The 20,110-nt window shown below is 36.0% G+C and overlaps 1 long non-coding RNA gene across 5 annotated transcripts in view; it reads right to left on the reverse strand.

Annotated features, from left to right (window-relative positions):
- The window catches only part of LOC138921947 (uncharacterized), a 716,117-nt gene that overhangs the window by 405,340 nt on the left and 290,667 nt on the right, over positions 1-20,110 (reverse strand). For all 5 annotated transcript variants that reach the window (XR_011434974.1, XR_011434973.1, XR_011434975.1 and 2 more), the window contains one exon: positions 9,516-9,602. This is a non-coding gene — a long non-coding RNA (uncharacterized lncRNA). The remainder of the gene's footprint in view (positions 1-9,515; positions 9,603-20,110) is intronic.

Raw genomic sequence — 20,110 nt, forward strand, 5'->3', positions numbered from 1 at the left:
GGAAAGAAAAGAACAAAAGTCGATGGTTAGAGGACCTGGGTAGATACGGGGGGAGATTAAGGGAGCCAAGAGAAATTGCAGTTGCCTGTACTCTCGACATGGCAAACATTTTGGAGAGAGGAAGACAAATGAGAGGAGTTTTGTTTTGTTTTTTCTTAATTAATGTGAATGGTCAAAATTTATAAGTGTCTTAATAACAGAATATTCCTCCAACTATTTCAGTAACTGTCATTGGATTTGCTTGTGTGCAACTGTCTTCACAGACGATCTTTTCAGCTCAAGGTAGAAATCCTGTAAGCTTTTTTCTACCTAGAGATGTCTTTTCCACGACAGACGGATTTATCTGAATAACAAAAAATAGATATATGCTTCTTATTGGAGATGATTTTAGTATCAATTTACACAAATATTATTGCCAATGCTCATGTATGTAACCAGGTACCTAACAATCTGGTAAAAGAATTCTTTTTACTCAGAAGTGAAAACTTAATAAAATAAGCATTTATTGAGTGTTTATTTATATCACAGACACTGTGCTACAGGCACCCTTGTTTCGCCATGCACCAGTCACATGTAGGTGATTTCGAGAGGCCATTTACATGCATTACACCAAGTTGGCTATATTTGTATGGCTCAGAAAAGAGGAGGAGAGTGGCACATTGACTCTATCTTAACATATACTTTTATAATGATTGGACTGCAAACATCCCAGGAGAATCATTATTATAGTAGCAGAGCTATCTCCTTTTACCCTGTACAGAGGAAGGTAATTAGTTTGGAAAATAAAAACTTTAAAAAGCAGATGCTCAGAAATGTTAAGTGACTTGGACAAGGTCATATGACCTGCACAAGGTCCTGGGAAGAGCCTGACTGAATAAAAATTAGGGAAGTTACATGCTTCTCACACATCCTGAAACACAAGACTAGAGTGTCTTGAAAGCGCTGTCATCACACTAGTAATTTAGTTACCTTTTTCTAACTCCTTTGTTTTCGGGGAAACATATGTTCTTTCAACTTTGGACAAAATGATTTAAGAGGTTAGTTTTATTAAATGCAAATATAAATTAATGAGGTTTTTTAAATGAAAAGCAATGTAATATATTATTCTTTTATTTAATTTCATCATAATTCAGCTTTAGTATAATATTTAATGGGAGTGATTAAACACAATAGCAGAACCATCTATCATAGGCTGCCTCAGAAAACATTTAGTTGTAGTGGAGATCTGTAGAGGCAATTAAAATGCCCCACAAACAGATGGAAAGAGAGAAAGGTGCAGCCAAAAGATAAAGTACCATTAATAAGATCTCTAGTGAGATAAATATTAAGGGGAAGATGGGTCCAGCAAATCCTGATAGAAAAATTAAAAATACATTCTCACTCAAGAAAATTAATTGCATTACAATGGTGACATATTCAGTAGACCCTGATATTTTGCCCCACCTTTTTTTTCCTCAAACAAAATAAAAAGCCAGGCAATTTGGACTTTCAATTCCTAAGTTATGCATAATAAATCTACTTTGCTATTATTTAAGGCATTACATATGAGGTCACTGAAACCCCATGGAAATCTTACTTACATTCTTACTTACTGGACTGAATCAAAGTTGTCTCCCTGCTTCAAACGTTACTTAGTTTCTTGAAATAAAAATAAAGAGAGTAAGAAAGATCCCAGAATAAGCTGGAGGAGAGTAGGATAAAGTAAAATTGAAAAACAAAGAGAGATGAAAACTAGTTACATAGCTCCTATATTATGAATGCTATCACAACCCAAGGTAGCCATTTGACGTAAATTTTAACAGCTATTACTACCATGGAGAAGAGACTACAGAATACAAAAACACACATCTAAACTTAAGCTGCATCTATATGGCACCAAACATTCTAAGTTTCATTCTAGGTAATGAGGTAAACGGGAAGGTAGGAATTCAGTACGTGTTTCTGGGACTCGATTTGCAGTTACTCTCTTTATTCAACAGTGACTAGGCATTGAGTATCATCATGGGCAAAGAAGCTCTGAGCTAGACACTGTGATGGAGACTACTAAAAATGAGTAAATCAGGCTCACTTTCAAAGATCTCTTAGAGTTAGACTGGGTCAAGGTAAAACACAAGATATTTACATAAATAATTACATTATCAAGGAAACCAAGATAATAACCAAGAATAGCTACAAAATACTTTTGCAAACTAGTAAATAAATAAAATGAGTTGACATCCTACCATAAATTAAAATGTATGATTGTTTTAGTTGGTTAGTTATTAGCTAACTGCCTCATAATAAGCAACCACAAAATTCTTACTAGCATTTATTTAGCTCACATGGTTGTGAATCAGTTAGGGATTGGCTATTCAGCTTTACAGATGCTGGCTGGGATTTCTTAAACATCTGTAAGTTGACTAAGAGTTAGCTAACCTAGGCTAAGCCTAGCTGGGGTGGCTTGGCGAGGTAGCTCCTCTCTATATGTCTTTCATCCTCCTTCTGGGTCTAGTAGGGTAACCTAGATATGTTCTTCTCATGGCAGTTGCAGAAATGAAAGACGGCAATCCCAACTCTAGAAATACTTTTCAAGTCTCTCTCTGTATCACATTTCCTACAATCACATTGGCCAAAGCAAGTCATATGGCCACGCCCAGAATCAGAGTCGGAGGGCACTGCAAAGTTCATGGCAAAGGATGGGAATCTATAATCTTACCACTCAGGATGGAACAAAGATTTGGAATAATACAATCCACTAAAGTTATAAGGTTTTAAAATCAAGTTGTGTAGGTGAAGGACTTGGCAGGCATTTCATTGAAACAGAACGTATAGGTCAGAATAAGACACTGGAATGTCAATTTAATTTATGATAAAGGGCATTGTTCAAAACCAACAGGTAAAGTGCAGGTTACTAAACAAAAAGTGCTGGGAACTCTAGCTTACAATTAGAAAAATCTAATTAGATGCTTACCACATACCATACCATACACTGAAATAAATTCCACATGGTTTAAAAAATGAAATACAAAAAATAAAATCATAACATCTAGAGGAAAATGTAGGTAAATATGTAATTGATCCTGAAAAAGGAAAGGACTTTCTAATTCTCAAAGAACAAAAAAATCAATAGATTTCAAAACATAAATAGAATGTACGTTAATAGCAACAAAACTAAAGGACAAACAAAAAACAGAAACATAGTTCAGACCAAAGTTCAATACTCTTTGTACATTGACCTTTAAAACAAAACAATAAACTTACTGACACTCAAATAAAAAATGGAGCAAAAAAAACAATAAAAAGCAATTCATAGTGATGTGAGGGAAGACGGTAGAGTAGGATACTCCAGGAATCTATCCTTCCACAGAAACAACAAATGCCGGCAGGAACTGTCTAAAGCAACTATTTTGGAACTCTGAATCTAGTAGAACACTTGCAACTTCCAGGGGAGAGCTTGATGAGACCCTGATGAAGAGGCTGGTAAATTTTGGTCAATTTTAGCCTTTATGGGTACCAGCTACCATCCCCCATCCACCAATCCCATGGGAGGCAGCTGTGCAGACTGCAGTCCATGTTCCAAGTACAAATTGCTAGAGTTAGGATGGGCAATAAAAGCTTCCAGGCATACAGATTTTGTAATCTGATTGCTGATTGCTGTTTTTGATGACTAAGAGGCTGGCACAGAAGTCAGCTACTGTTTCAACACCAAAGGGCTAACGCGCCTTCCTAGCCACAAAGGGACGTAAGATCACCAGGCCTTTCCCCCTGCAGTGAGAGCCAGACATTTACGGAAATCTTTGTCAGGTCACTAGCTGACCATAAAGAAAATGAAAGAGAAACTTCAGTGCTCACACACAACGAAGAAACATACTTTGGAAAAATAGCCCATAAAATCATAAAAAGATGACTCCAGCCCTCAATAAGCAAAAAAAAGCAATCTGTGAGGAGTGAAAGAATTAGATTTCCAGAGTTAACTCAATATAATACTCAGAATGTCCAAATTTCAACAAAAATTCACGAAGCATACAAAGAAACATAGAAAAATGGCCCATTTACAGGGAAAAAATAATTTGATAGAAACCATCACGTAGGAAGTCTGGACATTGGAAATATTAGTCAAAGATGTTAAGCAACTGTCTTAAAGACGTTTTATGAGCTAGAGGAAACCATGAAAAAAGAACTAAAGGAAATCAGGAAAGCAATGTCTGAACAAAACGAGCTGTACAGGAGCAGAGTGTCTGTACAGTACTGAAATTAAGTTGGTATTATTCAAACCAGATTGCTATATATTTAAGAAGTTAATTGTAATCCCCAAGATAACTACTAAGAAAATAACTAAAAAATATACGGAAAAGGAAAGAAGCAAATCAAAACGGTACGTTATAAAAAATAAACTAAACAGAAAAAAGTCAGTAACGGAGGAACTGAGGAACACAAACATATAAAATATGCAGAAAAAACAGCTCAATTGCAGAAATAACTCCTTCTTTATCATTAATCACATTAAATATAAATGAATTAAACTCTCCTATTAAAACACAGAGATTGGCAGATTGGATTAAAAACAAGACCCATCTATATGCCATCTACCAGAGACTCACTTCAGATATAATGAAACAAAGAGGCTGAAAGTAAGAGGATAGAAAAAGATATTCCATTTAAATAGTAACCAAAAAAAACCTGGTCAGACAAAATAGACATTAAGTCATAAAATGCTACAAGACAAAAGAAGGACATTATATATCGACAACAGGTCGATACAATAAAGTATCTAAAAATTATAAGCAAACACAACCTAACAAAGAAGCCTCAAAACGTATGAAGCAAATATTGACAGAATTGAGGGGGAAAATAGACAATTCTACAATAATGATTAGACATTTTAACATCCCACTTTCAATAATCGATAGAACCACCAGACAGTAGATCAGTAAGGACATAGAGAATTTGAACAACACTATTAGCCAATTAGACCTAACAGACAGAGAACACTCCACCCAATAACAGCAGATACATATTCCTCTTACGTGCACGTGGAAAGTTCTCCAGGGCAGACAATACGTTAGGTTACAACACAAATCTTAATAAATTCAGAATGTTTAAAATCATACAAAGTATCTTTTACGATCACAATGGAATGAAACTAGAAATCAATAGCAGAAGGGAAACTAGAAAATCCACAAACATGAGGAAATTAAACAACACACTCATGAACAACCAATGGGTCAAGGAAGAAATCATAAAGGATCAGAAAATACATTGAGACAAATGAAAATGAAAACACAACATAGCAAAACTTATGAGATTCAGTGAAAGCAGTGCTAAGAGAGAAATCTATAGTTTTAAATGCATACATTAAAAAGACGAAAGAGCTCAAATCAACAAAAGAACTGGAGGAAACTTACAGAGCTAGAAAAAGAAAAGCAAACTAAACCCAAAGTTGGCAGGAGGAAAGAAATAAGGTTAGAGTGGAGACAAAACAGAGAATAGAAAAACAATAAAGAAATTCAACAAAACCAAAGGCGGTTCTTTGAAAAGATGAACGATTTTGTTTTTGACAAAATTTTGACAAAACTTTAGCTAGATTTACTAAGAAAAGAGAAAGAAAACTCAAATTACTAAAATCAGAAATGAAAGTGGGGACATTTTTAAAATTTAAACAATTTTAAAATTTACAAGGCTTATAAGAGAATACCATGAACAACTGTACATCTAGAAATTAGGTAACCTAGATGAAATGGACAAATTCCTAGAAACACGTGAACTACCAAAACTGACTCAGTAACAAATAGAAACTCTGAATAGACCTATAACAAGTAAGGAGATTGGATCCATAATCAAAAACTTCCAACACAGAAAAGCCTAGGACCAGATGGTGAATTCTATGAAACTTTTAAAAGGGAATTAACACCAATTTTTCTCAAACTCTTCCAAAAAACTGAAGAGGAGGGACACTTTTAAGCTCCTTCTATGAGGCCACCATTAACCCAATACTAAAATCAGACAGATAGCACAAGAAAAAAAAATAACAGACCAATATCCTATATGAATATTGATGCAAAACTCCTCAACTAAATATTAGCAAATGAATTCAGCAGCATATTAAAAGGATTATATATCATGACCAAGTGAGAATTATTCCTGCAATGCAATGATGATCCAATATACAAAAACAAATCATTTTAGTATACTACATTAAGAGAATTAAGGATAAGAATCACATGATTATCTCGATGCAGAAAAAAGCATTTGACAGAATAAAACACCCATTCATGATAAAAATACTCAATAATCTAGGAATATAACTTCCTCAACATAACAAAGGCCATATACGAAAAGCCCACAGCTATTACCACATTCAGTGGTGAAAGATTGACAGCTTTTGCTCTGAAATCAGGAATAAGACAAAGATCATCACTTTTGCCACCTCCTATTCAACATAGTAACAGAAGTTCTAGCCAAAGAAATTAAGCCAGGAAAAAAAAAAGACATTCACAGTGGAAAGGAAAAGGTAAAATTGTCTCTGTTTGCAGATGATGTGATCTTAGACGTAGAAAATCTCCAAAGATTCCAAACGCAACAAAACTATTAGAACTATTAAATGAATTCAGCAAAGTTACAAGATACAAAATCAAAACACAAATATCAGTCATATTTATTATACTAACAATGAAAAATCTGAAAAGGAAATTTAAAAAAAATCATTTACAATAAAATCAAAATGAATAAAATATTTAGGAATAAACTTAATTAAGAAGGTGAAAGAGTTGTGCACTGAAAACTACAAAACATTCCTGAAAGAAATTTAAAAAGACTGAAATAAAAAGAAAAACAGCCCATGTTCATGGATTGGAAGATTTACTATTACTAAGATGAAAATACCACCGCAAATGATCTACAGGGCAGGCCATTCTAAAGGGAGGAGAACTATAAAGCAGACAAATCCCCTACTTTTTCGAAGGGAAAAAGAATCAAATCACAAGTCAAAAAACATGGAAAAACGGAAGCCTGTGTTTCTTTTCTTTTTTTTTTTTTAAGATTTATTTTTCCTTTTTCTCCCCAAAGCTTCCCAGTACATAGTTGCATATTTTAGTTGTGGGCCCTTCTAGTTGTGGCATGTGGGACACCGCCTCAGCACGGCCTGATGAGCGGTGCCATGTCCCTGCCCAGGATTCGAACTGGCGAAACCCTGGGCCACCGAAGCAGAGCACGAGAACTTAACCACTTGGCCACGGGGCAGGCCTCTGGAAGCCTGTGTTTCAATCACATATCAGCTATATCTATCTTCTTTTGAATTTTGATTGCACAAGTATGTACCCACCTGTAGATTAGGATGGCCCTTCTACAGGTCTGCTATAGCTGTATCCCTTATGTCTGGCTAAGGGACTGTTCAGAATCACCTCCTGTGCAGAGATTAAGGGTGGTAACTCAGTCTGAAACGACTTTATATTAACTTCTGTTGCAAGGTGAGGACATGGACCTCCTAACTGTATTAACAAAGTAAATGATCTCTTCTCTTTCATTCCCTACATCCATTCTTATATTGGTCCATGCTTAGACCAATTATCTACATGACTAACTCAGTATCCCCTTCCTTGTAATCAACATACTGTACAGTCTTGAGTATAAACACTGACTACTCCCTGTTTCCTAATTGCTCATCCTAATAAAGTCTGAGATATGAAAGTCATCGGTATAGCTAAAGAGGGCAAAAGGGGCCTCCAGTGAAGATGGTGCAGTAGATTTATGCAAACATAGTTTTGATAGAAAAAATATGGAAAATCAAAAAGATATAGCTAGGATCAAAAAGGAGATGAACGTACTCATGCACCAGAAATAGAACTGAAATGCAATGAAGTAAGCGAAGCTGAAGGCATGGGGCTTCAAGGCCCCAAGCCTGAAAGCAGACATTGGTTTCCAGGAGTCAGGCCACGAAGGAATAAGGAGACCAAAATGCCTCTACTCATTATAAAGGACCAACAATAAGAAACACAATATATTTGGAGCTGACCAGTAGAAGTATTATTTGGCAAAACTTATGGGATACAGCTAAAATGGTAGTTGGGGCAAATTTATAGCAGTAAATGCATTTATTAAAATCAAGAAAGATGTAAAAAAACAAAGCTATAAAAATAACAGACTAAACCTATAGAAAATTGAAGAAACATAAAAAGGTAACAGAAAGAAGTAGTGGAATAGAAAACAGATAATATAGAGAATTAAAACCAAAATCTGGTTCTTTAAAAAATAAAATAAAGACTGATAAAGGAGTTTAACAAGACTAATCAAGAAGAACAAAAGTCACACATAATAATATTAGAAACCAAAAAGAGAACATAACTACAGAGAAAATAAAGAGTTAAACAATCGTAAGAAAATATTATAAACAACATTACACCAATAAATATGAACCCCTCCATGAAATGAATAATTGACTACAAAACGTAAATTACCAAAATTGACTGGTGAAAAATAGAAAGCCAGAATAAATGAATAATCATTAAATACATTAAATCAGTAATAAAAAAAATCTCCACTCAAAAAAATGACAGTAGCCCCTGGTGATTTTAACAGGTGATTTTTTTATCAAGAATTCAAGGAAACAAGAATCTCTATTTTATGCGAAATGTTCTGAGAACAAAGAAGTAAAGAAAACCCTAAGCCACCACTTGTTGATAAAGTTGTGCAGCAATGGAAACACCCACACACGACTGATGCGAAGGTAAATAAGTGCAAGCACAGTATTTGGACAGTAACTTGGCAATGCCTAGTAAATTTCAAGACAGACATATCCTTTCATCCAACGATATCCACACTAGGTATAGAACTAGAGAAACTCTCACTCATTTGTACAAGAATAGCTCTACAACGTATTTTTTCTGTTTCTTGTAGAGCTGGTTAGGAACACCCAAAAAATATAAAGAATCTGAAAATACCTGAACAAGAGAAAAGACAAACTGTGGAATATTCAAACAATGGAACAGTACATAGGCATTAAAATGCAAGAAGGAGAGCTGCTTGTATCAATACGGATTTAAGCTAAAGACATAAGATTGAGCAAAAAAATTAGGTTGCAGAATGATACGAATGATATTATTCATATGCAATTTCTATACAATTTAAGACATGCAAACCAATCTTATAAATTGACATAGACACATGCATATGTATGGAAATACATCAGATGAAGGCTGTCGATCTCATCAAAAGAATAAGCGAAGGCAATAGGAACAGGAAACGTATCTCTAAGATTTTATTTCTTTTAAAAGATATCTCAAATATTGAAAAATTGTAAAGCTTTGTGGTGAGCATAAAAACATCACATGTTTAGTTATCATCTATTCCTCTCTAACAGCTTGATACATCTCAGAATTTTTAAAAAGAGAGTAAAACACACTAAGTGATTGATATGAACTGTATGTAGGTCAAAGCATGGCGCTGGGCACTTAGGTGTACTTGATATATTTGATGAATGAGTGAATGAATGAACCCATGAAACTCAGCCATACAGATTGAACTTCTTCCTCTTGTCTTACCTTTATCACCCAAAGGCCTTAACTTTATGTCCTCCCAGGGCCAGCTTGTAGAAACACTATCTTTAGGAGCGCTCTAACTGAAGGAACCTGGAAAAACAAAGGTAAGAAAGAAAAATGAATCCTTTGCATTTTTGCATTGAGTAACTTGCATCTTTACCACAGCACCCTTCCATTAGAACAAGGATTTCCTTTTTTAAAAATTTCCTTCTGGGTTGTTCTATAGATTCCTCTGATTCTGACTCATTAAACAAAAGCATTGTTGTTTGAAACACATTCTAAACTTCTTTCCTGAACCGTAGGGACAAAACTGGATGATCTTTATTGAAGGACATTAATGCATCACAGGGAAGAAGATTAACTCATACAAACAATGAGCTTCTCCTCTTTTGTCAATAAATCCTGTCAGCTTATTTATTACCGCGCTGCTAAAGAGTTGCAAGTTAAAAGAAGATACAGATATTATCACACTTCACTGCTGATTTGTTTCTCAAGATGACAACAAAGAAAAGAGGGCTTCAAAATGGCTGCTATAACTCTGTAAATAAATCAAACACATTTTTCTAAAGAGGATGAAAAACAGTATCTCATAATAAATGTTACTGTCTGGTAAAGGTAGTCTTAAAACAATAGATCACAGATATTTAGAGATAAAAGGGAACAGAAAGAGTCTAAATATCTTATTTTCCAAAGATAATATGGAGCCCAGTGAAGGAAAATGACTGGCCTTAAATCATTCACCTAGTTAGTGGCAAAGCCAGAGTATTCGTTTCCTGATGCCTGCTTTAGTGCATTTTTCACAAACATCTTATTCAGAGTTACAAGCATTTATTATTATTTTGAAAATTCAGTGAGCAAAGAGGGAAGGCAGCAAGCATGCCCCACTGGAAGTAGAACACCGCATTTCATACATTTACCTTCAATATGATCCAGGACTCCATTCAACTCATGCAGCATCCAGAAAAGAGTTGGGGCATCAGTTGAAACTAACGTAACCAGTTAGCTCCCAGAATAGCAGAAACAAAGCCGGGCCGTTTTAGAGGCCTTTCATCAGAGAAACAGCTCACTGCCACTCCAGGGAAGAGCAGAAATTTGGACTCATTTCATATCTTTAGAAATATAACCCACGGTCCATTTTTTAACTCTCTGCTTCTTATTTCTGTATTGTACCAAATCTACTTTAAGAATGTAAAGGATCTTTTACTCTTCTCAAGCCTGGAAACGGAAACACACACAGACACACGTATACAGGGAGTTTTCATATCAATCGTCTGACCGTATGCTGGTAAGGATTAGCGAGATGTATCTACATAGTAACGCCACTAGAAAGCTGCCTTTTACTGGCTTTTGCTTAGTGGGCTAAGTGTATAATCATGAAAGAGGGCAATTATTACACCACAGAAAGGTGACAGGGGTGAATGAGATCTTCACGGCAATGGCATTTTCCTGTCATAAAATTTGGAGAGCAAAAGCGATGGTTACCCCTTAGCATCAGTGCATCAGAGCCTGGGCCGTGTAGGCCGGCACTGAGATGACATGAACCACCTATTCGCACAGTTATATCCTACAGGAGCTTTTGATTAGGGAAAACCAAGTAAGGCTCAGCGATCAAAATAGCAGCCACCTGCAGCCTGCGGGGTCCAGACACACGTCTAACGTAGACATCCACGAATCTTTAAAAACAAATTCTTTAAAAAATGAGGAAGCTCTACAGATTGTTTTTTTTAACAAAATAGGAATGTGAGAATTGAAGACTATTTTAGAAAACCCTCCATTTACTTGCTCATGTGCTCTTGGCTAAAGGAACGTGCTACGAAGTATACCCTCTGAGTGACATCAACCTAGGGAGCCAAGAAGTGTTTGAATGACTATAAACTAAAAAGAATGACTTATTGGAAAGAGGCTGAGTGTGAGTTTTTATATGAAGGTTCCTCAGCACGATGAGATTTTTTTTCTAGGTCCAAAATAAATGTAAAATTAATTGGGCAATTCAAAAATTTAGGGAGTGAGTGAAAGTATTATGAGGGCTTAAGCAATGGTGAAATAGAAGCTGTGAAACTGAAATTCTGGCAAACCGAGGTAAATTTTTCAAAAGAAAATCCTCTGGTGCACGTAAATGTCAGCTACCATAAGTGCACAGAAATAAGGCACTTTCATCTCCACCTTTTAAATAGATGACCATGTCACAAACGATCTGAGGCAAGACCCACACAAACCACATGTAGTAAGAAGGCATATCAGATGCAGCTAATTATTTTACGGGGAACACTTCATTCTGGGATTATCGCTACTTCTTTGCATGCTTCGAGATCATTGTATAATCACAAGGTCAAAGGAAAGCCACCGATAGATTATGGCTTTGCTGAATAAATGTTTTGGCCGATTTTGTTGGCAAGATAGGCAGGTGTGAAGAAAAGAGGAGCAAGAACGAAACGAACAGACTGTTTAACTGATGCCTATTCATCAAGCCTGTATTTTCATCAGTTTTAAGTGAACCCTAAGGAATCCATTACTATCTACACATTTCTTAAAATCTCATCACTTACAATAACTCACATTTCTGTCACCACTTTGAGGAGCTTTTACCATTATTCATTCTCAACAAGAGTATTATACTGTCCTAGATTTGTTATCTGTTATATGACTAGCGACAAACGGTATTAGAGTTCAGTGTAGAAGACATTTTGGTTAATCAAACGTCCGTCCCCATATATGTTACACATTTACTGGCCGTATGCCCTACCTGTCAGTAATGGAACCATCATAACTGATGAGGTTATGAGGTGGTGATTTTCTTCTTAAATGGCAAACAATCTTCAAAGTAGCCGTCCACTAGATTTAACAAGAATATGGTACACACACAGAAAATACATTATTTCAGCGTTGGGCTTATACAAGAATCCCTTAGAGATTTTAAGACCTCTATTAAGGACTGGCAAGTAAATTTTGGGTTACTGGCCATAAGAAATGTAGGGAAGGTCATTCTCTTTCGGAGGACTATTTGTTGTAGAACTAAGTGTGCAGTGATGTAGTTATAACAAAAATCTCTTTTGTGTTCCTGACATTACTATTAACAAGGGATGCCTTCAAATTCAAAGATGTGAATTGGTCCACGTCTTTTCTAGGTAGACGGAGATCTAGCACACAGGAATTATTTTTATTTCTACTTGAGCCGGTCATTTCTCCCCTAATTTCTTTTAATAATGAGCCCCAAACTTCCATTTTATTCCAAATTTGCATAATAATAAAGTACATATGAGGTTTAAAAAATAGGGGCCAGCCTGGTGACATAGTGGTTAAGTTCGCATGCTCCACTTGGCAAACTAGGGTTCGCAAGCTCGGATCCTGGGTGCGGACCTACACACCACTCATCAAGCCACGTTGTGGCAGGTATCCTATATATAAAATAAAGGAAGATTGCCAAAGATGTTAGCTCAGCAGCAATGCTCCTCAAGGACAAAGAGGAAGAGTGGTAACAGGTGTTAGCTCAAGGTCAATATTCCTCATCAAAAAAAAAGTAGGCCAATACAGTTCCCCTAAAATTACACTTTTGCATGAATGGTGAAAGCAATGTTTCCAGATCACCTCATCTTCATCAGGTAGAACAGAGGTTCACAACGTGCGGCTCCAGGATGCACCCCACAGGGTCCATGATTTCCCGGAAATTGTATGCAAAATTGTATGTGTGTGTATGCGCGCATGCAGATTTGCAGTTTTCTCAACAGTAGATTCATATATTTCATCAAATTCCCAAAGAGATACATGAAGAATAAATAAATAAATTAAATAAATAAATAAATAAATAAATAAATAAATGAATAATGTGAAGAAGCACCAATGTATAAACAGTTCAGAGTCCCAGGCTTAGAAATTGGTATGGTTTCCTTCCATGTGGTTGCCATTTAGAACATACGCAGTTAAAAAGTTAGGAGAGGCCGGCCCCGTGGCTGAGTGGTTAAGTTCACATGCTCTGCTTCAGTGGCCCAGGGTTTCGCCGGTTCGAATCCTGGGCAGGGACATGGCACCACTCATTAGGCCATACTGAGGCGGCATCCCACATGCCACAGCTAGAAGGACCCACAAGAAAAATATACAGCTATGTACTGGGGGGATTTGGGGAGATATAACAGGAAAAGAAAAAGTCAGGAGCATGTACTACAGAGTCAGAAAGACCTAGTAAAGGCCCACTTCACCACTGTGTGATACTGGGCAAGTTACCTAATCTCTCTGAGCCTTGGCTTCCTATACTTAATATGCAGATAATAACTGTACCTATCTCATAAGTTATTCCGAGGACTAAATGAGATAAACTACGTACAGTCCTACGGGCTGCCCATGCAGTAAGTGCTGAAAAAACAGTTGATACCATCAGGGAGGTTTTACATTATACTTGAGAAACTTTCATATGTCTAAACTTTTCAAAGTAGAAATATTGTCATAAATTCAAAGATCAAAATTAAAACAGCCAAACTTCTCCCTAGTTAATCAGGATCTTGTTCCCAGGTTCCTCCTGTATCTTTCATAAAATCAGATTTTAATGAAGAATCAGATCTGATATAAGCCACATTCTCTGAAATATATATATATTTATCATGAATGATTTATTTGATAAAAATCAACAATATACTGTGGTTTTTACATAAGTTATGCATATATATGGTTTAAAAACTTCAAAGAATTACATCATTTCCTGTTCTACAGGCTGTTTCTTTATATAATTTTTCCCTTTTTTGGGATTGTTTGACTTTTACATTTGATTTTTTGGTTTTTTTTATTTTTTATTTTTGGTGAGGAAGATTGGCCCTGAGCTAACATCCCTGCCAATGTTCCTCTATTTTGTACCTGGCACACCAACACAGCATGGCTTGATGAGCAGTGTGTACATCCGAGCTCGGGATCCAAACCTGTGAACGCTGGGCCGCCAAAGCTGAGCACAAGAAATTAAACACTATGCCATGGGGCCGGCCCCTTGATTTTTTTATTAAGGTCTCTGTTCATTAGGGATAGCAATCTGCTAAAAGTATTGCAAATATTTCTTGTCTTTCAACATTGTTTATGGTTTTTCTTTTATTTTTGGAGGATATGAGTCTTAAATGTTTTCCTAGAAAAATCTGTGTAAATCTCATTTATGACATCTGTAGTTCCTCTCTGGGCTAAAGATCTTTAAAAACACTAAACTTCCTTCTAATAATATATTTTAATTTTTGACATTTATATCATCATTCCACTTTGAATTTATTTTTGTATATGTTGTGAGATAGAGATATATATTTATTTTTCTCCATATGGATAGCAAATTATGCCAACACCATTATATTAGAGAACCATTATTTTCATACAGAATTAAAAGAAAATATTTGAGGAAAACTATTAGAAACAATCAACAGCTACAGCAAAGTTGCAGGGTATAAAATCAACATACATAAATCAGCAGCATTTCTGTACACTACCAATGAACCAACAGAAAAAGAACTCAAGAACTCAATCCCATTCGCAATCGCAATGAAAAGAATAAAATACCTTGGGATAAATTTAACCAAGGAAGTGAAAGATCTATACAACGAAAACTACAAGACTTTCTTGAAAGAAATCGATGACAACATAAAGAGATGGAAAGACATTCCATGCACATGGACTGGAAGAATAAACATAGTTAAAATGTCCATATTACCTAAAGCAATCTACAGATTCAACACTATCCCAATCAGAATCCCAATGATATTCTTTACAGAAATTGAACAAAGAATCCTAAAATTCATATGGGGCAACAAAAGACCCCGAATTGCTAAAGCAATCCTGAGAAAGAAGAACAAAGCCGGAGGCATCACAATCCCTGACTTCAAAGCATACTACAAAGCTACAGTAATCAAAACAGCATGTTACTGGTACAAAAACAGGTGCACAGATCAATGGAACAGAACTGAAAGCCCAAAAATAAAACCACACATCTATGGACAGCTAATCTTCGACAAAGGAGCTGAGGGCCTACAGTAGAGAAAAGAAAGTCTCTTCAACAAATGGTGCTGGGAAAACTGGACAGCCACATGTAAAAGAATGAAAATTGACCATTCCTTTTCACCATTCACAAAAATAAACTCAAAATGGATCAAAGACCTAAAGATTAGGCCTGAAACAATAAGTCTTCTAGAAGAGAATTTCAGCAGTACACTCTTTGACATCAGTTTCAAAAGAATCTTTTTAGACACCATAACCCCTCAGATGAGGGAAACAATAGAAAGAAGAAACAAATGGGACTTCATCAGACTAAAGAGCTTCTTCAAGGCAAGGGAAAACAGGATTGAAACAAAAAAACAGCCCACTAATTGGGAAAAAATATTTACAAGTTATTTATCCAACAAAGGGTTAATCTCCATAATATATAATGAACTCACACAGCTCAACAACAAAAAATCAAACAACCCAATCAAAAAATGCACAGAGGACACGAACAGACATTTCTCCAAAGAAGATATATGGATGGCCAATAGACACATGAAAAGATGCTCATCATCACTAATCATCAGGGAAATGCAAATCAAAACTACACTAAGACATCACCTTACACCTGTTAGAATGGCAAAAATATCCAAAACCAAGAGTGACAAATGTTGGAGAGGCTGTGGAGAAAAAGGAACCCTCATACACTGTTGGTGGGAATGCAAACTGGTGCAGCCACTATGGAAAACAGTATGAAGACTTCTCAAAAAGTTAAAAATAGAAATACCTTATGACTCAGCCATCCCACTACTGGGTATCTACCCTAAGAACCTGAAATCAGCAATTCCAAAAGTCCCATGCACTCCTATGTTCATCGCAGCATTATTCACAATAGCCAAGACATGGAACCAACCTAAGTGCCCAGCAACTGATGATTGGATAAAGAAGATATGGTGTATATATATACAATGGAATACTACTCAGCCATAAAAAGGACAAAGTCGTCCCATTCACAACAACATGGATGGACCTTGAGGGTATTATGTTGAGTGCAATAAGCCAGACAGAGAAAGACGAACTCTATATGACTCCACTCATAGGTGGTAAGTTAACATATAGACAAAGAGAACTGATTGGTGGTTACCAGGGGAAAGGGGAGGGTGGTGGGAGGGCACAAAGCGTGAAGTGGTGTACCTACAACATGACTAACAATAATGTACAACTGAAATTTCACAAGGTTGTAAACTATCATAATCTTAATAAAAGAAAATAAAAATAAATTTTAAAAAAAAGACAATATTTGTCAAATATTAAGTTCCAATATATATACTCAGGTTTGTTTCTGGATTTTATGATGCTCTCTGGTTTATATTGCTAAAGAAAAGCAGAGCCTGACAGCGGTTAAAGCAGTAACAACAGATTATGTTCAGGACTATTGCAATAAGGGAAAAGAAATCTCAGTATAAAACTGGGCTCCATTCCAAATACAGGAAGGACAACTGGGGATTTACAACCAAGGAGCAGGATTGGGGTGGGGTGGCAGGGGTCGGTGGATGGAAAATTACTAAGAGGAGACATCAAGGGTAGGGGGAATTCTTGCTATACTGACCTGACAGGATTCTTGCTGAAGACAGGCCAGAATGATCAGATATCATCCAGGGATGGTGGGAAATGAGGAATCTGACCAGATCTCAAGGGTGGGGGATTCTCTCTAAACTGACTTAGCAGGATTCTTACTAAAACTGGGTGAGCAAGCCCGATAAGGAGGGACACTGAAGCCCAAGGTCAAGGCCTCAATGAAAAGAGGGCTTAGAGGAGCCTGACTAAAGTTTGGTCAAGGAGAGCGTCTATATAGACCAATAACTATCGATCATCTACCCATCTATCAAATGGTTTTACAAGTTAATTTTAATATTTGGTAAAACTAACCCCATGAGGCATTCTAATTTTCACAGGTTTCTTAAATATTCTCAGGCATTAGTTCTTCCATTTGAACTTAATTTCATCTGGTTTCAATAAAAGGCAACATTCAGAATATATTGTGGATGTGCTTTTTTTTTTTTATTGTATTACATTTGTATGGGAAATTGGAATGACTTGACATCTTTTAATACTCTTTTTATACAGGAACATGGTCCAGCCCTCCATTTTGGAAGACATTTTAAATCTTCCAAGAAAATGTTATAGCTATCTTCACATAGGTCCTATATTTTCCTTATTAGATTTAATCTTAGGTATTTCATACTTTTTGTAATTATTTTGGATATGATATATTTTCCATTTGGTTTTCTAACTATCCCTAGTATAAAGAAAAGCTATTTATTTTCTATAGTTACAGTTTATCCTTTTACTTTACAAAATCATCTTGTAAACACTTCTATTTTTTATAGTCTCTTGGATTTTCTAGGTATATAATCGCATGACATGATTGTATGTGTCTCTTTATTTCCAAAATTTCTATCACTTGTTCACTGTCTTAGTGCATTAGCTGAATCTCCAAAATAATATCTACCATTGAGTAAAATGAGCATCTCTGACTTTATCCTGACCTTAATGACAATTTAATGACTTTAGTAACATCTCACTTCACAACAATGTTATTACTTTGTGATAAGTAGTTTTATCATGATAACATGTTTCTAGTCCAAATATATTCAGAGATATTCCTAGAAATGCTGGCTGAATTTTAGTAAATAACACTTATGCATCTACTGATATGGTCTTTCTCCAATCTTTGGAGGTAACAAATTACGGTGTAGAGTTCCTCGTGTTGAAGTATCTTTATATTCCTAGAATAAACTCTATGCAATTATGGGATATTATTCCTTTAATGAGCGACTGGATTCAATTTATTAGTATTTTACTTAGAATCTGGCATTACATGAATAGGAAACATTCGTCCACAGTACACTGGAAACATAAGTCCCAGGCCATACCTCAAATCAAAAAAATCAGAAACTTTTAGGTGGTGCCTGGGCATGAGCATTTCTCAAAAGCTCCTCAAATGATTATATTGTGCACCAGGATTGAGAACTACTGTTCTACTTTTCTTTTTCTGTTTATCAGTTTTAATATAATTATTAGGTTATCTGCATAAAATGAATTGGGGAAATTTTACCTTTTCAAAATAGCAGGAATAATTTGTAAAATGGGCAAGTCCCAGCTTTTTGAACTATTTGTAAAAAATTATCCAGACCTGTTGCCTTTTGAAGAGAAATTCAAATTGGCCAATTAACGTATAAAAAGCTGCCCCACTTTACTCATTTGGAAAATGCAAATCAAAACAATGATACCCTATTCCCACTCTGTACCTTATTGGGAAACATTTTAAATTTAATAACTTTTAGTGCAGTTAAAGTATAAAGAAATAGTCACTCATACAATTCTGGTGGGAGAAGGAATCACTAAACGCTGTAGAGAATACTCTGGCCAAATCCATTTAAAAGGTTATGCGTATAACCTTCGATCCAATGATCCCACGTTGGCTATCCTGTTTACTGTATAGATATCCATCACTGGGGAGCAGTAAAAGAAATTCTACTGTGGAATACTATGCAGCTACGAAAAGCCAGTTAAAATTATATGTATAAAAATGAAAATAATGGGGCCAGCCCTGTGGTCAAGTGGTTAAGTTTGCACGCTCTACTTTGGCAGCTCATGGTTTTGCCGGTTCGGATCCTGGGCACGGACATGGCATGGCTCGTTCGTGCCATGCTGAGGCAGCATCCCACATAGCACAACCAGAGGCAATCACAACTAAAATATACAACTGTGAACTGTGGGGGGTGGAGGCTTTGGGGAAAAGAAGAAGAAGAAGAAAAGAAGATTGGCAACAGTTGTTAGCTCAGGTGCCAATCTTAAAAAAAAAAATGAAAATAACAATTTTCAAAGTAATCTGAACAGTAAAACCCACTTTCAAAAAGAAAATTTCCATATATGCATGTATATGTTTGCATGAACATAGAGGAAGATGTGGAAATATACTCTCTTAACATTGGTTACCTTGAATGGGAACAGGCAAAGAATAGGAGGGGGAAGACATTATTGTTTTTTTCTTTATACATTTCTGTGTAAGCATGTATTATTTTTGTACTTCTTACATAATAAAGATGTTAAGGATAAAGTAAAACAATTAAAAAATCAACTCTCTGATGAAACAAGTAGAAAATTAAAAGTACACTTGCCCACACAAATCACTCTTTACCCCTCTCCCTAACCCGCTAACAGTTTTTAGAATACTCTTCAAAAATCATTTTTGCACATAACTGCAAATACATTTTGTGCCATGGTGAGTCAGGGCATGAGTGCTGGGAAACATCAGTTGCTCAGTGCCCAGAGAGCTTGGAAGCCCATGGGAAGTTACAAGCCTTGGGGAGAAGCTATTAGTCCAACAGGATCTTGTGTGGTGGAGTCGCCCTTGTAGTATGGTTAAAAGTGGTCCCAGGTAGCCCAGTGTAGGGGAGGAAGAAAATTCCTCCACTCATTCTAGGGCCTTCTGGCTGGTCCACCAATTAAATTGACATGAGACAGAATAACAGGAGAAAATCAAACAAAGCTTTATAATGTGTATACATGGGAGAAACCCAGGAAAACTGGGTAACTCGTCAAAATGGCTGAGGCTCTCATCTTAAACACCATCTTCCATTAAAGACAAAGGAGGA

Source organism: Equus caballus, chromosome X (assembly GCF_041296265.1).
Source record: "Equus caballus isolate H_3958 breed thoroughbred chromosome X, TB-T2T, whole genome shotgun sequence".
Classification (NCBI taxonomy): Eukaryota; Metazoa; Chordata; class Mammalia; order Perissodactyla; family Equidae; genus Equus; species Equus caballus.